Source organism: Panulirus ornatus, chromosome 7, assembly GCF_036320965.1.
Source record: "Panulirus ornatus isolate Po-2019 chromosome 7, ASM3632096v1, whole genome shotgun sequence".
Lineage (NCBI taxonomy): Eukaryota > Metazoa > Arthropoda > Malacostraca > Decapoda > Palinuridae > Panulirus > Panulirus ornatus.
The window spans coordinates 1,362,272-1,386,046 of NC_092230.1; the positions used below are offsets into that span (position 1 = coordinate 1,362,272).

Sequence of the window (23,775 nt, forward strand, 5' to 3'; positions counted from 1 at the left end):
AGCGTTGCAACGTCATGTTAATACGTTGTGCCATAATATATTCAGGTGTCGTACCGTCATTCTCAGGAGTGGCGTACCGTCATGCTTAAGCATAGTACGTCGTGCTCGAAAGATTAAGAACAGGTCGTGTTAACCGTCACATGTGCGTCTAAAATAAACCTTCAAGAGAGCGCAAATTATCCCGTCAAAATTCCAGTCTACAACAAACATCTAAACGTTCTCTTACAACTGTTGTACTTGCGCGATAATCACAACACACGACTTTCACCCTCTGCGAAATGAGACATCTACGAAGGCTGACATCATGCAACACCATCCGGGGCACAAACCAGAATGAAGCCCTTTGTTACGTCATGGATTCGTTCCATTGAAACAGTTCCTCCACATTTCCCCGGCCCGCCCGTGTCACCTCCATTGGCCTCACCAGTGAATATAAAGGGCTGGAGTGGCGGCGCGCCGGGAGGGACAAAGCACCTCTTCCCTCTGTTTATTAATCCCTCTATGATGACCCCCAGCTATAAAAACTCCCCGAGGGCGTAAACCCCAAGGAAAGATGCATGTGTATGAGCCATAAAGGCTGGAAGTTTTCCGAACACAGATGAACATAAGAAGAGAGCAGTAGCCTGGCGTAGATGGCGTTATATAAAGCGTTGGTCGTGCTGCACATGCCGGCTGGAGGAGAGCAAGCAGTTCCATCTCTCCTTATGCAACGATCTTGAAACTGCGATGCGCTTCCATCCTCTACAACCTTAACAACACTTAACTTGTTGAAAGGTTGTTAATTCCTCACTTTTAAACAATCGTCAGTGACTCGATTATTCTTTTTTTTAATCCCTTTCCAGCCGGGGTTGGCGCTGGAGAACAACCTCACGTCTTACTCTGTCATCACATCAGGGTTGTACTGGTCCAGTGTTGTAACAACCACCAGGCGTGTACATGGACTCAAGGAGCTGGTCGCTCACAACAAACCAGCAACATGAGGCCAGGTTTAGTCTTGCCAATTGAGGCAATGTGTTGGTGTGACGTGCGGCGCCCCAGAGTGGAAACGGTAAACACGGACGACTGCCCAAGCCCTGGCTCTTCTCGTCCAAACACACGTCATGACGGTCGTCCACACCGTTTACCTGAACACCATTCACGTACTAAGTGAGAGACGAGTCTTAATAATCACCTACGATAATATCTCTTATCTTATCTGGGGAAGTTTGATACTTTCGTCTCTCACTCCATTCTCTTCTGGTATACTTACCACCTGTTACTGCTCCGGCGAGCAACTTGGTCCGTAAAGTAGGGAACACCACCAAGTTTGGGCAACAACTTGGAATGGACTTGAGTGTTTACAAGCGTCGTCAACTGTGTTTACACGTAACCTGCCCGTGTAACCATCATGGCCCCCACCTGCGACTGGTGGCGGAGGGGGGCTTGTTGTGGGTGGTGGGAGAGTGGGGCTTGTTGTGGGTGGTGGGAGAGTGGGGCTTGTTGTGGGTGGTGGGAGAGTGGGGCTTATTGTGGGTGGTGGGAGAGTGGGGCTTGTTGTGGGTGGTGGGAGAGTGGGGCTTGTTGTGGGTGGTGGTGACACTCGATGATGGCCACACCAGCGTGAAGCTCTTGCTTGTCAGTCATCCAGTACAGATCCTCGCCATCTTAGCAGGTCCATCAAGCAGCATTGTGGACAATATGAAGCGTGGACAGTAGACGGGTTTATATATACCAACAGGACACCAGTGTCTCTATATACGGAAAGAAAGAACACGTTTTCTCCGTGCTGTAATCGAAGCCAAGTTTTCAACATAGGTATAAACTGGGCACGTTTTCTACTCTTATAAAGCAGTGTTAACGCTACGCGTTCTACACACAGCCATACCAGTGTTTCCACAGCATACTAACGCCAAGTATTTTACACATGTAAAGACGATCCATAATTTACGAAGTCCACATATACTATGTTTCCCTCTCACTCTGGAACCAAGGTATCGACACAGGCACACAAGCAAACTACACGGGTTTCCAAGCACAAGAGACCAAAGCTTTCCTTATAAACAAGAGACCACACACCCTGGCTTCTATTCCGTTGACACAGAATTCAAATGTTGATTTGCACTGAGGAAGCGGAAGTGCTATTGTTCATTGTATTTCCGGTCTTCAAATGAATAAATTACACGCAGACAAAGTACTCTCTTATCAAAGACTATAATCAGTAATCATCCAGTAATTAGCAAAGATATTATCACCATCATATAATCAAGCTCATATCCTTCTAGTACACTGCACCCGAAAAGAAAATTTGGAATATGAAAATGATTAATTAATCGGCAATATAATACAGATGCTGTAATTTGAAACCATTTGATCACAAGGATATACCTGATCCATTATGATAATGAGGTTATCAGGATGGACATTATCATTATGATGATGATGATGACGACGGACAGGGGGAGTGCTGTGTGCTGACAGGGGTAGTGCTGTGTGCTGATAGGGGTAGTGCTGTGTGACTGGCAGGGGTAGTGTTGTGTGCTGTAGGGGTAGTGCTGTGTGACTGGCAGGGGTAGTGCTGTGTGCTCATAGGGGTAGTGCTGTGTGACTGGCAGGGGTAGTGCTGTGTGCTGTAGGGGTAGTGCTGTGTGACTGGCAGGGGTAGTGCTGTGTGCTCATAGGGGTAGTGCTGTGTGACTGACAGGGGTAGTGCTGTGTGCTGACAGGGGTAGTGCTGTGTGACTGGCAGGGGTAGTGCTGTGTGACTGGCAGGGGTAGTGCTGTGTGACTGGCAGGGGTATTGCTGTGTGACTGGCAGGGGTAGTGCTCACTCTGTGTTACTGTGACATTTTGGTAAGACGCGGCTTAAGTGACTCTTTACCAAGACATGGTTTACCTAATTTCATTATTCAAGTGTAAGTATTCCCCATCACCATGCCATCACCATGCCATCACCATGCCATCACCAAGCCATCACCAAGCCATCACCATGCCATCACCACGCCATCACCATGCCATCACCAAGCCATCACCAAGCCATCACCAAACCATCACTAAGCCATCACCATACCATCACCAAGCCATCACCATACCATCACCATACCATCACCAAGCCATCACCATACCATCACCAAGCTATCAGAACTCCCATAACAAACTGAAGGAGGCAGGTTAAAGGTGATGGTAAATGTGAGTCATGTGTACAGTGAGAGTGTATGGGGTCTTACATCATCGTTAACCCGTGAAGATGGTGTTAAAAGATTCTTTCTGTTGGTGGATGTAAGTTGCCGTTGACGGTAATGACCCCAGCAACAGATGTGCCTGGAGCCTAAACAACCAAGCCAACGGTGAAGATGATACTAACAGTGAATGATTCTTTCCCTGGCACCCACGAAGACTTGACGCCCACCACCCACCCACCAACCCACCCCACAATGTGCCCGCGTCCCACACACGAGTTCAAGTCCGCCTGAAATAATGCTGTAATTTCCTTACAGACCAGAATAAACTCCCTCCCTGTAATGTACACCAGTAAACATGTTCATAATGTTACCCTCCTACGACCCGCTCGCTGATGTTTAGTGTTTATTTGGCAGGAGTGTGTTAGTAGTGTCGGGGGAGGCAGAGAGAGAGAGACGGCCTCCACTCTTGGAGAGAGGGCGAGTCCACTAGACACTCGTGGGGGTGTTGAGGATCTACCAGGAAATACTCCCCATACCTGCAGCAGCAGCAGCAGCAGCACGTCAGGCTCGCCTGCCACAACCCCGTCCTCCCAACACTTACATTCAGCATAAGGGAAGGATTACAGCGCCACCGTGGCAACACATCATGCGCCACTCTTCTCCTCCACCTTGTGTCTTGTTCATGTTCCCACGTCAGACTTGTTGCCCAGGTGTTGGCTGGAGATGACAAGGTGTAGCTGTGTCAGTGTACGGTGACTGTACCTTGCTGTACCGTTATGATACACTTCCACATAAATGGCAGTCATTCCACTTTTCTGATTTCTGCACCCACATCTGCAAGGGTCTTAAACACAGTGTTGACGGTGGGAGGAGGTTTAGGAAGGGGAAGCTGCAGCTGGGGAATGAAAGACAGTCACTCTGGCAGTACAGAAGTTTGCTGTAAGTTATAGTGAAGCGTGTGGGTGGTGGTGTTTGGTGCCTTGTCTATATACACCCAGCAGGCTAGCCTGGGCGTGGGTGTGGGTGTGGGTGTTGACTTGTTACTTGGGTAAAGAGCTTCGAGTCTCCGTGGGAATCAAGGATGTTCCATGTTAGTGCGGCTATTCAGGTCTTGGGTATGTCTATAGTTTGCCTCTGTTCCATTCTAGTTTCTTCTATATATATATATATATATCCTTAAGGACAGGGTAGAAAGAATACTTCCCACGTATTCCCTGCGTGTCGTAAAAGGCGACTGAAAGAGGAGGGGCCGGAGGGCTGGAAATCCTCACCAGCTGGTTTGTCACTGACGATATTCCTCAGTGTTGTCATGTCTGGGATGTTTTCCAACAGTGATTAATCGTAAAGCCTTATTGTGTGTCGTCTGTTGCATGATCAAGCGTGAATTGAAGGAGAGATACGCGGGAACTGAGGAGGAGGTCGGGATGGGCGGAATCAGAGCCTTTCATCAGGTGTAATTTTTACCTTACCGGAATCTATACAGACTGGCCTGGACCTGCTATACCTTGTGTGGCTCTGGGGTTAAAGCGTTCCATTATCGGGCCTCATAACGTTAGTGTGTGGCTCAAGATCTTACATATACTCCGGCACGTTATCCTGTTTTAGTCTCCCTTATGTTCAGTCCGGATGTCTTTCTACTGGGGGTGCTTTCTTGTTAAACTAATACATGCGTGGTGTCGCCTGCGTACAAGATGTCCATGCTCATGTTCCCTGCTGGAGGGGGAATGTCTGCTGTGTGGGTTACTAACAAGACAAGAAGGAAAACTGGACGTAGCAGAGACGATGATAATTCTTATCGTAATTCTTCCTGCAGCGATCGCGAGTGCAGAGATCTTGCTTCTCTACCCATATAGGAAGCCATCTGACTCTGGTGGGAGAGGCAGTTCTGTCGTAGTTGCTTCCTTATTCTCTCATACATCGTCCCTGGGACTTGTAAGACGGAAGTGGGTCTGTAATTCATCTTTTTTGGTCGATATCTGACATTTTTTGGTATCACAGTCATCCTGGTGTCTTCAGATCTCAGGGGAAAGTCTCCTGTGTCAAGAGAGAAACAAAGTACTTGTCTGTTAAGCTTTATCCTTGAGCTGTGTCCCAGAATGGCTGTCTGTGGTTCTAGGATGTTATAAATCTCACTGAGAACCAACTGTATGGGTCTACAGCCTAGCTGGCTCTGTGGGCTGGTGCGGGCTGATCCCTTCCTTGTTCTGAGTCGGCGAGTAAAAGGTTCTCTTCATCCGTCCACCAACCCATAACTGATACTCTTCCGTCCGTCCTTCCCCATTCCTCGCTACAGCCAAGAACCATTTTTTGTCCTTATTGCCTCCCACTTTCTATCTCGAAGACAAATCTTGAAGCGTCTCTCCTCTTCATCACTTCCACCCCGTAGTCTCACCTGAGCCTTTTCTATCTCTTCTGTATCGCTATCTTTTCGGACCACTGTCATGCCCATTCCATCACCATCTCCAGGACCCAGCTGGACCTTGTCCATCTGTTCCATTCCGTGATTCCAGCTGGACCTAATCCATCTGCTCCATTCTGTGATCCCAACAGGAACCTGTTCACCTGTTCCATTCCGTCATCCCAGCTAAACCTTATCCGTCTTTTGCATTCCACTGGTTCTCCTGGACCGCTCCTACACCGGAAGAGCCAAATCATTTCCATCACCACATGCCTCCTCTCTCCCTCCTTCCTTCTACGTTCTCCTTCACCCTTCTCTTCTAGCATCGTCCCAGCCTGTCCCAATACCGCTGGGACGTGATCCCAGGCCTTTTTGTGTGAGGTCTGTGAATCGTTATGGGGACAATGGCCACAATATCATCATAATCAACGCAAAATTCCGGTTTGTATTTTCAAGATGACATCATAGAAAGATATCGACATGATAAGATAATGACGAGCAAGATCATGTTATGATAACAACATGGGTGAGATGACACAATAATGATACGTTATGATAACAACAAGGGTGAGATGACACAATAATGACATGTGATAACAACATGGGTGAGATACGACAGGAAGATACCACAGAATGCAGTAAGATAGCCTGATCACATAACACGAAGGGTAGTGACCTGAAATAATGACATGGAAGATAACATGTTAAGATGACGACATGTTAAGATAATGGCAGATAAGATCATGGTAAAATAACATAAGATAATGGCAGGTAAGATGACATGAGGCAATGACATGGTAAGAAATCAATATGACATGCTAACGGCAGGTTAGATAACAGTAAGATAACATAATGATAAGATAACGGAAGGTAAGATAACAGTATGATACCATAATGATAAGATAACTTCATGGTAAGATAATGACATAAGGTAACGACATAGGAAAGTACAACCATGATAAGATAATGTTAAGATAATGATATAAGATAAAGATAAGGTAAGGTAACATACGGTAACATTACGATAAGATAACACAGTAAGTTAAGATGGTAATATGATATCAACACAGCAAGATAACATATGATAGCGTCAAGGTGGCAGAACACAGGAGGACGAGAAGGTTAAGATAACATAACATAACACAATACGACAGTAAAAATGATTTGATGATAAAATTAATCCAATCTGGATGCGTCCAGGTAATTACTCCTGCAGCTGAGCTCCGACACTTAGATGAAGTTAATATTGTCAACATAAAACTGGTGTCATTTTTGGGAATGAAGTATTTGTGCTTAAGTGACACAGTATTTACCAGGAAGATAGAAGGAAAATAATCCTAAGATATAGATGCCTGGCTGGACGGCCGAAGATATGAAAAGTCTAACTTGACATAAGTGAAAAATACACAGGAAATTCCACGTTAGTGACGATCAACAGATCTTATAAGGTTAAGGTTATATATAAGGTTAACATGATATTGTGTGAGCAAAACTGATCAAGATTATCTGAAAACAAAAATCAAATTGTGAAGAAGACCCTAAAGAGTTCTTCAAATATATAAGAAAAACATTATGATATTTTAGGTCTGTTACCCAATACAAACTAAACAAACAAACAATAACAGACTTCCTTATCAAACAAGTGGTTACATTCACGTGTTCACCATCGAAACATTTTCATATGAGCCACAAGATCAACAAACGTATTTCCAAGAACAAAAATTTTCAAATTTTAACTTACACAGGCCAGGAAGTTCTTCAATATTTCAACAAAAAGAATCACAACCGAATAGGTCAGCTGGTCTGGATGAGCTGCCTCCTGGATGAGTGAGTTAAGGTGACAAATAACATGTTGGGTCGGGCAAGCAGTCCAGATATTGCTGGAGAACACAAGGTACTGACTGACTGACTGACTGGCTGACTGACTGACTGACTGACTGACTGACTGACTGGCTGGCTGGAAACATGCCACCGTAACACATATTTATAATATAAAGAACCTGAAAATAAGTCTCGACTTACAGCCTTATGAGTCTTACTTCAGGTTCAGTAAAATGATAATTATAATAATAATGATAATAATAATAATAATAATAATAATAATAATAATAATAATAATAATAATAATGTGACAAAATTGTACAAATCTTACGTGGACGATGAAACTGATCATCAATGTTGGTCTTGTACTAAACTGTCACGTTTAACCAATTTAACATTTATCTTTAACGGTATTCATAACAAGTAGTGGACTTGCAAATACGGTCAGATGTTACGTACATCCTCTTCTACGTAGATTCAGATAAAGTACACTTACAGGAGTATTATGTACAGGTAAATCATGTAGTGTTGGAGTTGAGTATGAGTATGATAGCAAGCTGAGTACCATGAAATACATGCTATTATCATTATTATTATTATTATCATTATTATTATCATCATTATTATCATTATCATCATTATTATCATTATTATTATTGAAGAACTCCACCATCCCTTTATCTAGAGGGACTCCTGCGTGTTCTAGGATGCGCTACCTCCAGTAGCAGGGAAATGGTGGGCTCCCTTACCATGAGAAGTCCCTCAACGAGACGGCAGCATTACCATTCCATCAACAGTCGATAATCCGGTCGCACCGAAGGTGAATTACTTGTCCCACTCACGGCATAACCAGAGGTGGGAGGGATCCGGTAACACCCAACACGTGATGGTAGACGAGTAAGAGGATTGTCTTGGTCAGGGGGCACATGAGGCAGGGTAGGAGGCGCGGTCATGAGACACATGAGGCAGAGTAGGAGGCGCGGTCATGAGACACGTGAGGCAGGGCAGGAGGCGCGGTCATGAGACACGTGAGGCAGGGCAGGAGGCGCGGTCATGAGACACATGAGGCAGGGTAGGAGGCGCGGTCATGAGACACATAATCCTTTTACTCTGTATTATTGATCTTGATGACACGACTCACCAGAAAATTATCAGAATTTGCCGACGACGACACGAAATGAGGAAGTAAAGACCCGGAAAAATGAGTGAATCAGTTCAATGATTCGGGAAATTGGACGTAGTGGTCACATTTACGACGAATAAACGTGAGTGAAGACAAATGCAGAGTAATGTAGTTTGATGATGAAAATCAAATCATCAAATCATTAAATCATCCAATTATTATGATCCTGAAGACGAGTATACCATGTTGAGACGAGTATACCATGTTGAGACGAGTATAACATGTTGGGTGCATCATCGTCAGTAGTGTAAGAATAACAAGACCTTGGAGGAACTATAAACAATGACCACAAATACGAAGAGTAATGTCCAGCTTCGCATAATAACACGAAGAGAATTTCAAGCGTCACACACACACACAAATATGATACTTGAAATGGAAGCCACGTCACTTACTCCTCGCAACGCCCTAGTCAAACAACAATACGAAAACAACATTCAGTTGTAATCACCAGACTCTACCAAAGACGAATGAATACTAACACGATTACAAAGAAGAGCAACAATACTTCTAATGTCCAGAGACAAGCTTCATAAAGACTCACACTTTATAATCCTGTTCTATTAAAATAAAACCGCAAAATCCGAGATCTAATAAAAAGTCAAAATAATACTTCATATTTTCCGCACTGTATCTCGCTATGATACATTCACGCTAGAAGGACAGACAATGCCAAGATGTTATCGTATGAAGTTAAAGATAAGGAGATGTAACACAGAGATGGTCATTCTTTTATGAGAGGTACGTAAACAATACTACAATATATTAACATTGAATATCGCCGAGGTGAAAAACGAGTAATATTCTCATGGCTGCACCGACACATTTATGATGCAAGCCAGCAGTAAGCCACTTCAACAATACAACATAATACGCTCGTATTTCAATATTTTTTTTTTCTTTAGATCAAATGTTATAATACTTCTTCCCCAGATAAATCCAAAGGCTGCCATGAAATCTGGGTAGATTTTCTAGTAATCCTTCCAAAAAAATGTTGTTAATACAATGCACACTACATGGTGACGCCCTCGTAGTCATCTTCCTACAGGGATGTGTGCCAGAGGAAAGCCTTTTGCTATAATGTACTGACTTAAGTCCTAACATCCACACACTTCACCTTCAGTCCACGTACGCTGGAGCAACACGGGTGGACACAGCAAGGTTGTGCGATCCGTCACACATGGTAAATATCCCCTACTTTGAAAAGACAGAATAATACTATTAACGATGTGAGATATGCTAAGTGGCACAAGCTTGAGGGAAGCAGCACAGAAAATCAAGCAGGAACTAGAAGACAAGGTAGACACACAAACCAGAGACACGTCCAAAATCTGGTCAGTGTTATCTGTCCTTCCCATGTACTGTCCTCCAGCAGATAACCTGGTCATAGACCATCAGGTCTTGTGTTATCTGTCCTTCCCATGTACTGTCCTCCAGCACGGGATCGTCCGCACTAGCATGGCTGGGGCTGCTGTGGGAACTGAGTCTGTTGTGCCTGGCGGTCGCTCCCCTCTCCACGGGCCAGTGCACAACCCAGTTCTTGTGGAGCCTCAAGTGCTGTGCCCTCCGCTAACATCTCCACCCCCCCCCCCCCACCCACCCACCCCTCTCGCTAACATCTCCACCCCCCACCCACCCACCCACCCCTCCCTCCCTCACTCCCTCCCACAGCCAACACCACCAGCGTACAACTGAACCTAACTACCCGTAATTACCTCCAACACCTACCTGTACCCTGGGAATAACGTCTTATTATCCATATATATATTTCTTTCAAACTATTCGCCATTTCCCGAGTTAGCAAGGTAGCGTTAAGAACAGAGGACTGGGCCTCTGAGGGAATATCCTCACCTGGCCCCCTTCTCTGTTCCTTCTTTTGGAAAAAGAGAGAGAGAGAGAGAGAGAGAGAGAGAGAGAGAGAGAGAGAGAGAGAGAGAGAGAGAGAGAGAGAGAGAGAGCTGTTGCTTAGAGAACTGGATCATAATAAGAAACGACTCCATGGATTCAATGAACAATTTCATTCTATCTTATTTGCTTACATTTCAATATTGCTTATATGGTCATCACAGCATTATAACGAAAGGATAATACGCATGTGCCATCATTAGTGTCTGTACGGAGCACAAAGTCTAGTGAGTGTGAGAAAGTTACTTTGATCAAAGAAAAACATGAAATCCCGACGTAAGATATATTTACCAATAAAAAAAAAATTACTTACAAGCTTACCCTAAAAAATATATCAAAACATGACGTGCATAAACAGAGAGAAGCAATGTTTCCAGGTAGAGATGCAAATCCTACACTTCACAGTTAAGTAGCATCATGTCCAAGGCAATACAACTTACCACATACTGTCACCAAGACTGGATCTGTTCATGTGAGGCGGGAGGAGGAAGGGCCTACACGATTCATCATTACACATCACGCTTTCATGTATTTTGTTATGGAAGGATTATCAGTGATTCTCACTTCCCTTGAGCTTTGTTCTTTTTTTTCTGAAGTATTCATTCCATATTAGCCTTTTATGATACTTAGATTGAATCGAAGTAAAAGATTCTAAAGTACCAACCTACACATATAACCACAAACACTTCGATATCTAGACTTACCTCATGATTAACATCTATGAAGGAGTCGTGGTGTTACCCAGGAACAGTCTCTAATGGTTCCCTGCATGGTATTACATGGTTCCCTGCATGGTATTACATGGTTCCCTGCATGGTATTACATGGTTCCCTGCATAGTATTACATTGTATTACATGGTACTGCATGGTATTACACTGTATTACATGGTACTGCATGGTATTAAATTGTATTACATGGTACTGCATGGTATTACATGGTTCCCTGCATGGTATTACATTGTATTACATGGTACTGCATGGTATTACATTGTATTACATGGTACGGCAAGGTATTACACATACACGTGTGTCTATTATCTATAGGTTTGTTCTGTTCTAACACAATCTTGACTGAGCTGTTACATTCATCCTGTTACATTAATGTCTGCGTCTTGACATGTTTTCTTGGGCTCTTTCATGTGTTCACTACCCTTAAGTATCTTTTCTCTTTCTTTAATTCATTTATTCATAACTTATCTGACCCCTAACTCTCCTACACCATACTTGTTCCACATTTGACATAATTACGTCTTCCCTAATTACGTCAACCTCTCCTCTCCTTTTCTCCATCAATTCCTATCCATCCTTGCTTCATGATCCATCCTTCTTCGTCAGTTACTATCCTCCTCCTCTGCTTCACCTTGCCTCAACTTCCGTTATGTCTTCACTTTCCTCTCGGCTTCCCTGCACCTCACCCCGTCCACGTCCTACAACAACAATCTCAACAACCGCTTCATCATCATAACCTCGAAGTTTGTTGTACATCAATGTTACCAGAGCAAGACAGACGTGCACACAACTTGAGAACATCATAATCATCCAAAACCTAATTACCTTCAACATGACAACCAAAGACTTAATCGTCCATTCAGAAACAACAAAACACTAAAGGCTTAACGATCATCTAACAGACGACCAAAAATACTCCTCCACAACAGCAGCTGACGAACAATATAACCCCCGCCTGCCAAACACAGCCTCCCACATCCCACTGTATCAGGAGAAGGATGAGCACCAACACAGTATGGAAGGCAAGAAGCAACACCAGGGTTGGTGCATCCCCTCGAGTGTGCCTCCCAGAGAGAGCTGCCTCTATTAATAATCCCAGGACGAGCCTCTCTCTCTCTCTCTCTCTCTCTCTCTCTCTCTCTCTCTCTCTCTCTCTCTCTCTCTCTCTCTCTCTCTCTCTCCAGAGTCAAGCCCCCATTGTCAAGTGCAGAGAGAGAGAGAGAGAGGCAAAATGGCCACCAGTGTGTGTGTCTGCTGGCCAGCGATCTGTGTGGGTGGGGGAATGTGAGGGGTGGCTCCTGTTGGGCAATGCTGGTATATACATGAGCTACATGCGCTGACCTTGTGACACAACAGTGTACTGACTCACACGGAAACACACACACACACACACACACACACACACACACACACACACACACACACATGGACACAAGAGATACATACCAAGACACATGCAAACAATCATAAATCACTTTCACATTTATATAAACATATACATAGATTAGGGTACGGAGCGCGTAAACACACAGGAATATAAATACGGTACATATATGCAAGGTAAGAGACGGGACTACACGAGGGTAAAAGGTTTTCCCCCATAACACACAAACAGTAAACAGTAATTATAAACAAGTATATACGTAATATATACTTAGGTACGTGAATGTACAGACAGACTCATATACACATTCCTATTTAGCTATTCCCTCATCTATGTACTCACTCGTTTTCTCCCTTATCCGTTCAACCGTCCTCTCTCTCTCTCTCTCTCTCTCTCTCTCTCTCTCTCTCTCTCTCTCTCTCTCTCTCTCTCTCTCTCTCTCTCTCTCTATCTATCTATCTATCTCACACCAAATCCATCAAGTCATAATACACTAAAATCTTCAACAACTCAACTACCAACTTATGCATCTCCCTTCCCCCCCCCTCTCTCTCTCTCTCTCTCTCTCTCTCTCTCTCTCTCTCTCTCTCTCTCTCTCTCTCTCTCTCTCTCTCTCTCTATCTATCTATCTATCTATCTATCTATCTATCTCACACCAAATCCATCAAGTCATAATCCACTCAAATCTTCAACAACTCAACTACCAACTTATGCATCTCTCTCTCTCTCTCTCTCCCTCCCTGCCAGTGGTGGGTGGCAGGGGTAACAAGGGTGTACAGTACTCACCCAGCAGGCGGGCCCGGTGGTAGCAGGTGTTCTCGCTCGACGGATGCCAGCACACGATGACTGTCAGGAAGAAAGACACAAGGCATCAGTACCCCAGCAGGGGCGAAAAACGTGCTAAATACTACTGAAGAAAGACGTGTGTATGTGTGTGTGTGTGTGTGTGTGTGTGTGTGTGTGTGTGTGTGTGTGTGTGTGTGAGGGAACCTCCCGTGGCTAAGTTAGTCAAGGGAAGACTAATTCACAGCGTGAGGATATGCGACAGTTCGCTGTTGGGAGGTGGCAAGTGCTCCCCACCCCAGGAAGGTCTTCTGTTGTGTGTTGTTGTGTTGCGGTGGTCGTGGTGTCGCCAGGGTATTACCACTGGCTCCATGTACAGAAAACATCCGTTACTTGCATGACGCGACCTTATGATGAATTACCAAGAAAATATCACTCATGAACCTCCTGGGTGACGACGGACGGCACACACGCTGCTCAGACAACCTTACTGAGACGAACAACGTTTCAATGAACGAAGACTCGGGGGCGGGGGTCGGCGGCGGCGTCGGGGACACCCGGCTGATAAACATTGTTCTACATCATTCCCACATCATCCAGGAGGTCTGGAGTGTCACCTCATCGTCCCATACTGGAACGTTTAGCCTGGGAAGGCACACGACTGGTCCAGCTGCAGTACCCTGCCTCACACGAAACTTCACATATCCTGTAACATCTACACACACAAGACACTGACTGACTTCCGTCGTGGCATCTTGGTTGAGATGACGAGGACGCTCAGTGGCTGAACATGTCAGGAATATTTTCCCTCCCACAGAGTAACAAGTGACCGGCCACTTGCCGTCATGAATATCTGTAAAGCTTAACACGAAAACCAGGACTGTTGTGGTGGAGGGTCCTGGAAGTGCCTTATTCTAGGACACAACACCTTCAACACGTCTCTTGAATATGACGGCACGACTTGTGCACAGGAGGGCACGGCCCTTGAGAATGATGTTCTGGCGTTTATACTCGAGTTTATACCGTCGTACTTAGGGGGCTGCATCATCATGCTCAAGGGTCGTACTGTCGTGCTTAAGAGTCGCGTCATCGTGTTCAAGGGTCGTAACGTCGGACTCAAGGGATTGACTTCACATATTATGAGTACAGTCTCTGGCTTTCTATATCAAAGTAACATGAGGACATTTCTCTTTAGTTTATGAAAACATCCTCTTGACCTGGGATGTGACAAAAACTTATTGCAAAATCACCAGCAGGTTCGTACCCTTTGGGCCCTTCTCTGCTCGCTTCTGAGGAGGACTACCACGCCTTCCCTAAACAGAACCACACCCTTACACCTTGGCCAACACATTACCCCTCACCACAACCACGACGTCTTCCCACCCTGGCCAGCACACACTCCTTCATCATCACCACACTTCCTCCCTCCCTGGCTATCACACCATCCCTCACCAACACCACTCAGTCCTACCCTGACCACCACATCATGAACGGCGCAATTACATTGTTCAGCAGTTTAACCACTCATCCTCACTTCTTCCCCTTCATACCTCCCATATTGCCGGCACCTCCAACTCAAACATATAACACTATACATCAAAATATTTTCCCGAAAATGTATCACCCGAGCAATCAGCAATTTTTATCCTGTCAAGGAAATTTATGAATTATTGGCAAACTTATATGGGTGCTAGTCATCGTGCGTCCGACTACTTCCTCGCCGACACCATAGACTGGAGACGGACGGACGGATGAGAGTACCTTTTCATAATACATACAACTATCAAGCCACCCAAATATTCTCTCTCACTAACGTGAGGCCAACACGGTAAGCTCCAAAGATCCAAAACAGAGATTCCATATACACACCAGTGTGTGTGTGTGTGTGTGTGTGTGTGTGTGTGTGTGTGTGTCAAACAGCAGGGTAAAGTTATCTCCTAACGCAACAGTCTATAAGCGGCGCAAGGACACACTTGTTTGGCAACGTTTGTGCATCGTTTCATCGTGGAAAACACACAGGAGTGCTGTCTCATATATATATATATATATATATATATATATATATATATATATATATATATATATATGAAACAGTTTATTGGATTCAGGTAGCCAGTCGGGTGAAAATATACAGTTGAGGAATTACATAACTGGGGTCATATAATATTATTAGTTATACAGAAGAGCTTAAAATCAGGTAGGGCGGGGCTGGATGCTGGACACGCTTTGGATAAGCACATGAGTGAGGGAAGAGTAACCACATCGCACAGGAAGTCTTGCTGAACAAATCTTATGGTTTATACATAACATATTTAACGGATCTTAACTGAACATTACGAGATGTAAAGTTACATATTGGCTGAATAGCAGTAGCAGTGTGCTAACATACATTATGTATTAAAGGTGAACTTTAGTGTATGTAATGTTACATGTTTGTTGAACTGTAATAATACTGTGTTAACATACATTACGAATTTAATGATGAATATTAAGTGATGAATATTTTCATGTTGGTTGTGTTACAGTAATTTATACACATACAATTATGGGAAAACTAAACTATTTGTTTCCTTAGTTGTACCTAACTTGTTCATGACAGTCACAGTAGGTAGAGGACTGTTCTTGTGTGTGTACAACGCTGGTTGGTCAAAATCATGGGTCGGTCAGTGGAGGGAGGTTAGTACTGGTGTTATACCAGGTGATCGTCCCTCTGACCCTCGACCCCACACGACCTTATGTATATGTCAGGTTGTTTACACTAAGGCGACCACAGCCCCGGCATACACCTCTCTTGAGAGGGTCAGTGAGTGAGTCAGTGGTTCACTGGTAAAGCTATCTATTATGCACATCTCCTTCACAATGAAATCTATTGTAGGTCCAGTCAGGCGTGATCCAGGTGTCAAGCGGGGCAGGTGGGAGGGAGAGGTCAGGTCGACATGTTGATCCACAGATGGCCCGAGAGCGCCACTGACACACGTCCTACCCAATCAAGGGTGTGTGCGTGTGTGTGTGTGTGTGTGCTTTACTGGACTCATCCTCCAAGTGGTTACAATGCGAGCGATAAGTCAACTTCGGCAAGTTGACTTGGAGTACAGTCTCGCTTACAACAGATCTCGATCCAATACATCCCATCACTTGCCTGTTCCCGCGAGGCCTAGAGGAGTCTTACAGTTGCATAAGCCTCATTAAGCAGGGCATGTGTTTGTATAATGATAGTATATATATATATATATATATATATATATATATATATATATATATATATATATATATATATATATATATATATATATACTTATCCCTGGGGATAGGGGATTAAGAATACTTCTCACGTATTCCCTGCGTGTCGTAGAAGGCGACTAAAAGGGGAGGGAGCGGGGGGCTGGAAATCCTCCCCTCTCATTTTTTTTTTTTTTTTTTTTTATTTTCCAAAAGAAGGAACAGAGGGGGCCAGGTGAGGATATTCCAAAAAAGGCCCAGTCCTCTGTTCCTAACGCTACCTCGCTAACGCGGGAAATGGCGAATAGTTTAAAAAAAAAGAAAAAAGATATATATATATATATATATATATATATATATATATATATATATATATATATATATATATAAATATATATTGATCGCAGTTTCCTGCGTAAGCAAGGTAGCAATAAGAACAGACGAAGAAAGGCACATCCGCTCGTATCCATTCTCGGTGCATAACGCACAGAAACCACATCCCTATCCACATCCAGGCCCCACAGACCTTTCCATGATTTACCATCGACACTTCACATACCCTGGCTCAGTCTACTGACAGCACGTCGACCCCTGTATACCACATCATTCCAAGTCAGTCTCTCGCGCGCACGCCTTTCACTCTCCTGCTCAAAATCTTTTTCACTCCATCTTTCCATCTCCAATTTGGTCTCCCCGTTTTTCTTGTCCCTTCACTTCTGACACATATATCCTCTTTGTCAATCTTTCCTCACTCATTTTGTCTGTATGTCCGAACCATTTCAACACCCTATTCAGCTCTCTCAACCACACTGTTTTTATTACCACACATCTCTCTTACCTTTTCATTACTAACTCGATCAAACCACCTCACACCACATATTGTCCTCAAACATTTCATTTCCAACACATTCACCCTCCGCACAGCCTTATCTATATCCCATGCCTGGCAAACACATTGTTAGGACACTATATATACACGCCACACGAGAGAGAGAGAGAGAGAGAGAGAGAGAGAGAGAGAGAGAGAGAGAGAGAGAGAGAGAGAGAGAGAGAGAGAACTACACCGATGTATACAGTGGTAAATCTTTTTTCTTTTTCCTAAATAAACAAATGGACGTGTCAATTTCCGCAGTGGGCTCCGACCCAACAAGGCCCGTAATATCCAGAGCGGCTCCACACTGAATCAAACTGTCTACCACATTAATTACAATGATCAAAACATACGGGAACTCGTAATACAGCTTCATCGCTCAGATAATGACTCATTAACGAGGCTAATAACGACCAAAACTCCCTGTTCAATAAAACAATACTGCCAACATAGTGCAGGGCAATCACTACTACAGTCCACACAACTTGCCATCATCACGGAGAAGATTGTTGGCCACGTACGTACGTACGTATCTCCTGAGTGTCGGACGTACAGGATGGTCGTTCAGAAGGAAAGGTGGTGTCCACACAACCCCGGATAGAAGAGCTTAAACACCAATTTGGTAAACATGTTTACCAAATGGCGTCCTAGCTACGTCTCTTCGTTGTATATCAACTAACTTATATTTCGCTCTTGTGTCTCCCCTGATGATGTGATTATTACACGAAAGTGCACTTGGGAACTTATCATGTTTCATTTTCCCCGTGACTCATAGGAATATATATATATATATACATATATATATATATATATATATATATATATATATATATATATATATATATATATATATATATATATATATATATATATATATATATAACGTTTAAAATTCAGAACTTTTCCTCCTCCCTGAAAGCCTCCTGAAAGAGAGAGACGGAAGTGAGAGGAGCAATGTGGCTCGCAAAGATGGTAAAAAAGCTTACAGTATAGATGGACTTGTTAACGAAATGGCGAAGCATGGAAGCGAGCCCCTTGTGGACTGGATCTGGAGAAGATGTATGGAAGCGAGGAGAGCACCGCTCAGGTGGCTGATGACTGCACCAAGACGAAGACGGTTGTATTTGTTCTGTGTATACAAGGAAGAGGAGCAGACTGGTCCCATAGCAGTGCTGGCCTGGTGCACAGCAGGGCAGTGATGGCCTGGTGCACAGCAGGGCAGTGATGGCCTGGTGCACAGCAGGGCAGTGATGGATACTGTCAGAAGAACTAGTGAACCACTTGTTGGTGAGGAACAAGGGTGGCTTTGCAAGGGGTGAAGGGTGCTGAGGTCATATCTCTAAGCTCAGGCAAGTGGCAGAGAAAGTTGTTGAGGAAAAAAGTGTAACCAGTCTTTATGGATCTAGAAAAAAAGCATAAAGCAAATAAGAAAACATTTTGGGAAGTTGCGACATTACATGTGTGTGTGTGTGTGTGTGTGTGTGTGTGTGTGTGTGTGTAGAAAAGGCTTGTGACTGCTGATCAATGCTGCTGAGAGTGAGTGGTGGTGTGTATGTGACGTGTCTGAAATAAATGTGAGAGAGCGTCAAGGTTGGGTTAGGTCATTACGGTGATATAATGTTTTGTATGGAACACAGGATACGTGTGAGGTGAGGCCAAGTGCTGGTGACTGAGGCGTGATGACTGAGCACGGAGAGACAGGGAGGGAGATGACACAGTGTTGAATGCAGATGGGAGACTAAATCAAAGGAAGACTTGGAGAGGATGATGGACCCGTTCGTTCGTGTATGTAGGAGGAGGAGGATGCTGCTGCTGTGGATGAATGCGAATAAAGAAACTAGTTTTTGAGAAGAAGTGGACGTCAGAGTGGATGGAGGCTGTGAATGAGTGTAAATACTTGACCGTTAAGTTAGACAGAGGAAGAACCACTTTTACAATGATGACAGCGGCAAAGATGAAACTGACAGGAATGCCAGAAAAATGTTAAAAAAAAATTCAGGGGTGAGCTGAAAGCTTTGACGAATCGGAAATAAAAATTAAGCAGAGAATGTGAAAGAAACGAGGATGAAACAATTCTTGTTGCATGGCTGGTGTATGGCTGCGTGACCCGAGTGTACACAGGTCAATACAGATGAAAGAATATGAGTAGCAGAGGTGGGTAACATGTGTAGCGCAGCTGGGTTCAGGAGAGAGAGAGAGAGAGAGAGAGAGAGAGAGAGAGAGAGAGAGAGAGAGAGAGAGAGAGAGAGAGAGAGAGAGAGAGAGAGAGAGAATGATGATGTGAGAAATTTATGTGATGAGCAAAAGTCATTAGAAAAGCGTATGATTTGCATTACTTCAGGGTGGCATGGCTCTGGAGAAGGTATGGCAGATGACAGGCTGGAGATGGAGAGGAATACAGCAGACACCACGTCCACCAAGGAAGATGTAGACTGACGCACAGAATGAATGTTATGTTGGCTGAGGATATTGTACGTGAGGTTAAGAGGAATGACTGAAGGTTGTTTGTAAGTGAAGAAGCATGTGTATGGAGGTAGTAGGAAAGGAGACGTTTGTATCACCTGATGAACGAACCTAGTGTGTAAAGTGAAGAAAAATACGAAGGACTTTTATAAGTGTGGAAGTCCGTGCTTCACTTTACCACAAGCGTATGGGTCAGGGATGTGTGTGTGTGTGTGTGTGTGTGTGTGTGTGTGTGTGTGTGTGTGTGTGTGTGTGTGTGTGTGTGTGATGTTGAAGAGGCTCTATGTACCCGATCCATCCCCATGAAATTGGAACTGAAACTATGATGACAGAGAGATAGACAGATATATAGATAGACGAGGGAAAAATTAACTTCACGCTGCTTGTCCATACGTATTTGTTATCACTGCTCACAAAAATAGCCCCCGCCATGTGTACTGTGTAAACACACAGGGAGGCATCCAGTTTTCAGTCACATCACAACTAGTGAGTCAGTGGTGCCAACTAGCGAATCAACACATGGTAATGTGTCGTGCCAGGGAACATACTCGCATATGCATAAGGACAGTGTACCTCGCTAGGGGTTACGGTACCTCCCTCTCCACACACGGTACGGGTTACAGGAGGCCGAGCAACATTGTTAAAACACCACCACAAGTTACTGTGGATATGTTAACGACTTCGGAATCATTACTGTGACACATTTCCACGACTGTGGTACACTAGAACAAGATAAGGACCTCACGAGGGTTTTTCCTTCTTCAACATATTTCTTACCACTGTGGCGGAGGAGAAAAAGCGCTCATGGGTGTGAGCAACGCCAGATACCTAAAAAGAATCATGGGTGTGAGCATATCAGACATGCTCTGGTGCCAGCTACATGACCCCCCGCTCACTTTTTCCACCAGAAACAGCGCCCCAGCAGCACATGCTCTTCAAGAAGAAACTGTTGGGCAAGGCTTTACCAACACAGCGACATTTCATTTTACAGTTGGTAAAGCTGCCTATTCTGTGTGTAACAAAACGAAAACTTAGATTCATTATTATCACAATACAATCTTCGTTTCGTGTACTGGTTAAGCGTTTAAGGTCTTGGATGGATCTCATGAAATCCTAATCAAGTTAAATGTATTCACAAAAGGTCTTCTGTGCGAGGTTACAGTCCGGCCCCAAACGAACACAGGAAACTGAAACGAATCTATGATCTAGATTACTGACTTACCTGCTTAGTGAGAGGACATAGTCTGCAAGTCGCCAACTCTCACATGTAATCAAGACGAGACTCTACAGAGAGTAATGATGACAGTTTCTTCCGGAAGCAGATTAGTTTCCAAGGATGACATCACATGTGGTAGTCTTGGAACATGACAGTAGTTACAGCTATCATGACACAGTGACTCATTCCTTGAATTCAAGACAACAACGAAAGACGAGGACTCTGCCTTGTATTCACCATCCCCCGAGGAGCTGCGTCCTCACTCTGTATCCAAACATCACAATATCAAGACAAAACATCGCTCAGATCAATCCTGCAGATTCACCTTAAAATTTGAAAATATTTCCAAGAGAAATAGATTCATTATGAAGATACAGCATTTCTTTATCCAGAAATATAATGGTGAACACCAGACTGAACAAACTATCAGTCGACAAGCACAAGATGTCTGCTTCATTGCTTTGCAAAAGGGCCATCGAGGAGGGAGAAGATTCAGGTAAATGATTAACTGAATAATGGAACAATGTCCCGAGATCGTCTCACATCACAGGAGATAAGATCCCTCCAGCCATCAGATGAATATATCTACGACCTCTAGAAGGCTTTTGAAGAACAAGGCTTAGAAAATACTACACTTTTATAAAGTTTACAAAAGAGAGTTGCGAAAAAAACATTTCAATGTAGACTTCAATCAAAAGCTTAAAAATATGAAGTCATATGAAGTAATTCACAATTGTACAAAATGAAACTGAATGCATTTCTTAAACCTCTCCACATTTTCATCCTATGCTTTGCATAAAAGTATAAGAAGTATAATAACTGTAACATGACCAGAGAATAAGGCTTTCAGATCATGACTCTGTGTTGTGTTGTTTCCCACAATCTTCTGCTAAATTTTCATATCTATCGTGCAGTCGTTCTTGTCTTCCTCATAGTCTTTAATTCAGCCATAATTCCTCTTCTGTTATTGCTGTTCCGTCATCTCCTCCTCCAGATGGGACAGCTGGATCTCGCAGCTACGGGAAATTCCAACAGGTCCTTTGTGATGGCAACACCAGAGACCCCTCCACAGACAGTGGCACAAATCACACACTTGGATCTGTACCACAGCAGGATCTTGCTGCACGTTGCAGGTATCTGATTCTTTGTCGACCGAAAATCCGAACTCAGTCACAGCCTGACTGTGGGATAAAAAGGGGGAATCACTGCACACATATCGCACTACACAGGAAAGCCCTTCATCCTCTTATGTGGATGTCTAATCTACTTCGTGAGCTTTGGTCTTCTACACTGAAACGTAGGAACTTTACATCTCTGGCAACTACATCAAACAGAGCACCACACTGCTGGATAACAAACAGGTGCCGCCCATAAATGCTCTTTCACAAAACTATTTGATAACAGGTGTTCCCTGCGTTTCAAACTGGCTTTTATTCGAGATTTATTTCTTAAAAAGATTTCGAATGTTGTTCAAGCACGTCTCTGGGTCACTATACATGCTTCTGGGATGGAACGGACACATCTGCCGTACAACTGGACACTTCAGAAAGTAATTTCTTTTTATTCTTTAACATTGCTGGCATATCTGTCAGGCAAGGTTTGTTGTCGTTCACAACTTTCAGTTGGCTGATGATGTCTTTCTGAGGCGTTCCTTTCACAACAGAGTCCGTCCTCCACATGCCAGTATTTACATGACTGTGAAAAACACATTTCAATATCCGTAGCGTCCAACTGGCTCATTCCAACTGGTGAGATTTGCAGATGTTCCTTGTTCATGAAAAGTTTGAGTCAACTCTCGATCAAATCTGTAAAACTTTTGCCTGGGGAAGGCGTCATAATTATGTGTGTGTGTGATATCCTGTCAGGTATGACGTCAGAGATCTAAAATCATTAAGAAAATGGAACTTGGCCTCGATAATCAACGGATCCTTCTGGGAGGCAGCAACTGTGTCATATGATGTATTCGTCTCTTGCTGCTGACTGCTTCTGTGTACTTTCCAAAGCTGCGCCAAATCTTAATAGTCCTCTCTCTCTCTCTCTCTCTCTCTCTCTCTCTCTCTCTCTCTCTCTCTCTCTCTCTCTCTGACTAGTAAATGTTCTAGCCATCGTTGGCCATAGAACAGAAGCGAGAATTCTGAGGACTTGGCAAGAAGTGTGTAATAATCTCTCGTGGCTGGTGCGTGGTGGAGGAGGTAGTGCAGGGTGGGTTCGTGGTACCTCTTCATTTCCCACATGATAAAGCCATTGTCAAATGTATTATGTAGAGAGCGGAGGCCATACCAACTAGCCAACCATCAAATCAATCTAGTAACGCAGCAAACTGATCTGTAGGATTTTTCCACATCATCTCAAGAAACCTACTTGCCTCCGGGCCGCCGTCTATATAAGTTAACAATATATTTCATATGTTCAGTACAGCAGTCAGTGGGATAAACCACGAAAATATAAAGGCAACTTACAGACAAATTTGAAGCCTTCTATGACCTAAAACAACAAATCTAACATTTTTCAAAACACATAAATCAATGAAATATTTCTCTCAGATTTTTAACAGATCCGCAGGAACACAGGAGCAGCGAGGCAGCTGTTACGTAAGCGTCCAAAGTTCTTGAAAACTTCCTGAATCCATTTACTTAATATGCAAA

General features: G+C 43.8%; 1 protein-coding gene across 12 annotated transcripts in view; it reads right to left on the bottom strand.

Moving 5' to 3' along the window:
- LOC139749360 (uncharacterized) overlaps positions 1 to 23,775 on the bottom strand; it is a 512,783-nt gene that overhangs the window by 335,162 nt on the left and 153,846 nt on the right. For all 12 annotated transcript variants that reach the window (XM_071663109.1, XM_071663101.1, XM_071663103.1 and 9 more), the window contains exon 3: positions 13,365 to 13,424. The gene's annotated coding sequence lies outside the window, so the exon portion shown is untranslated. The remainder of the gene's footprint in view (positions 1 to 13,364; positions 13,425 to 23,775) is intronic.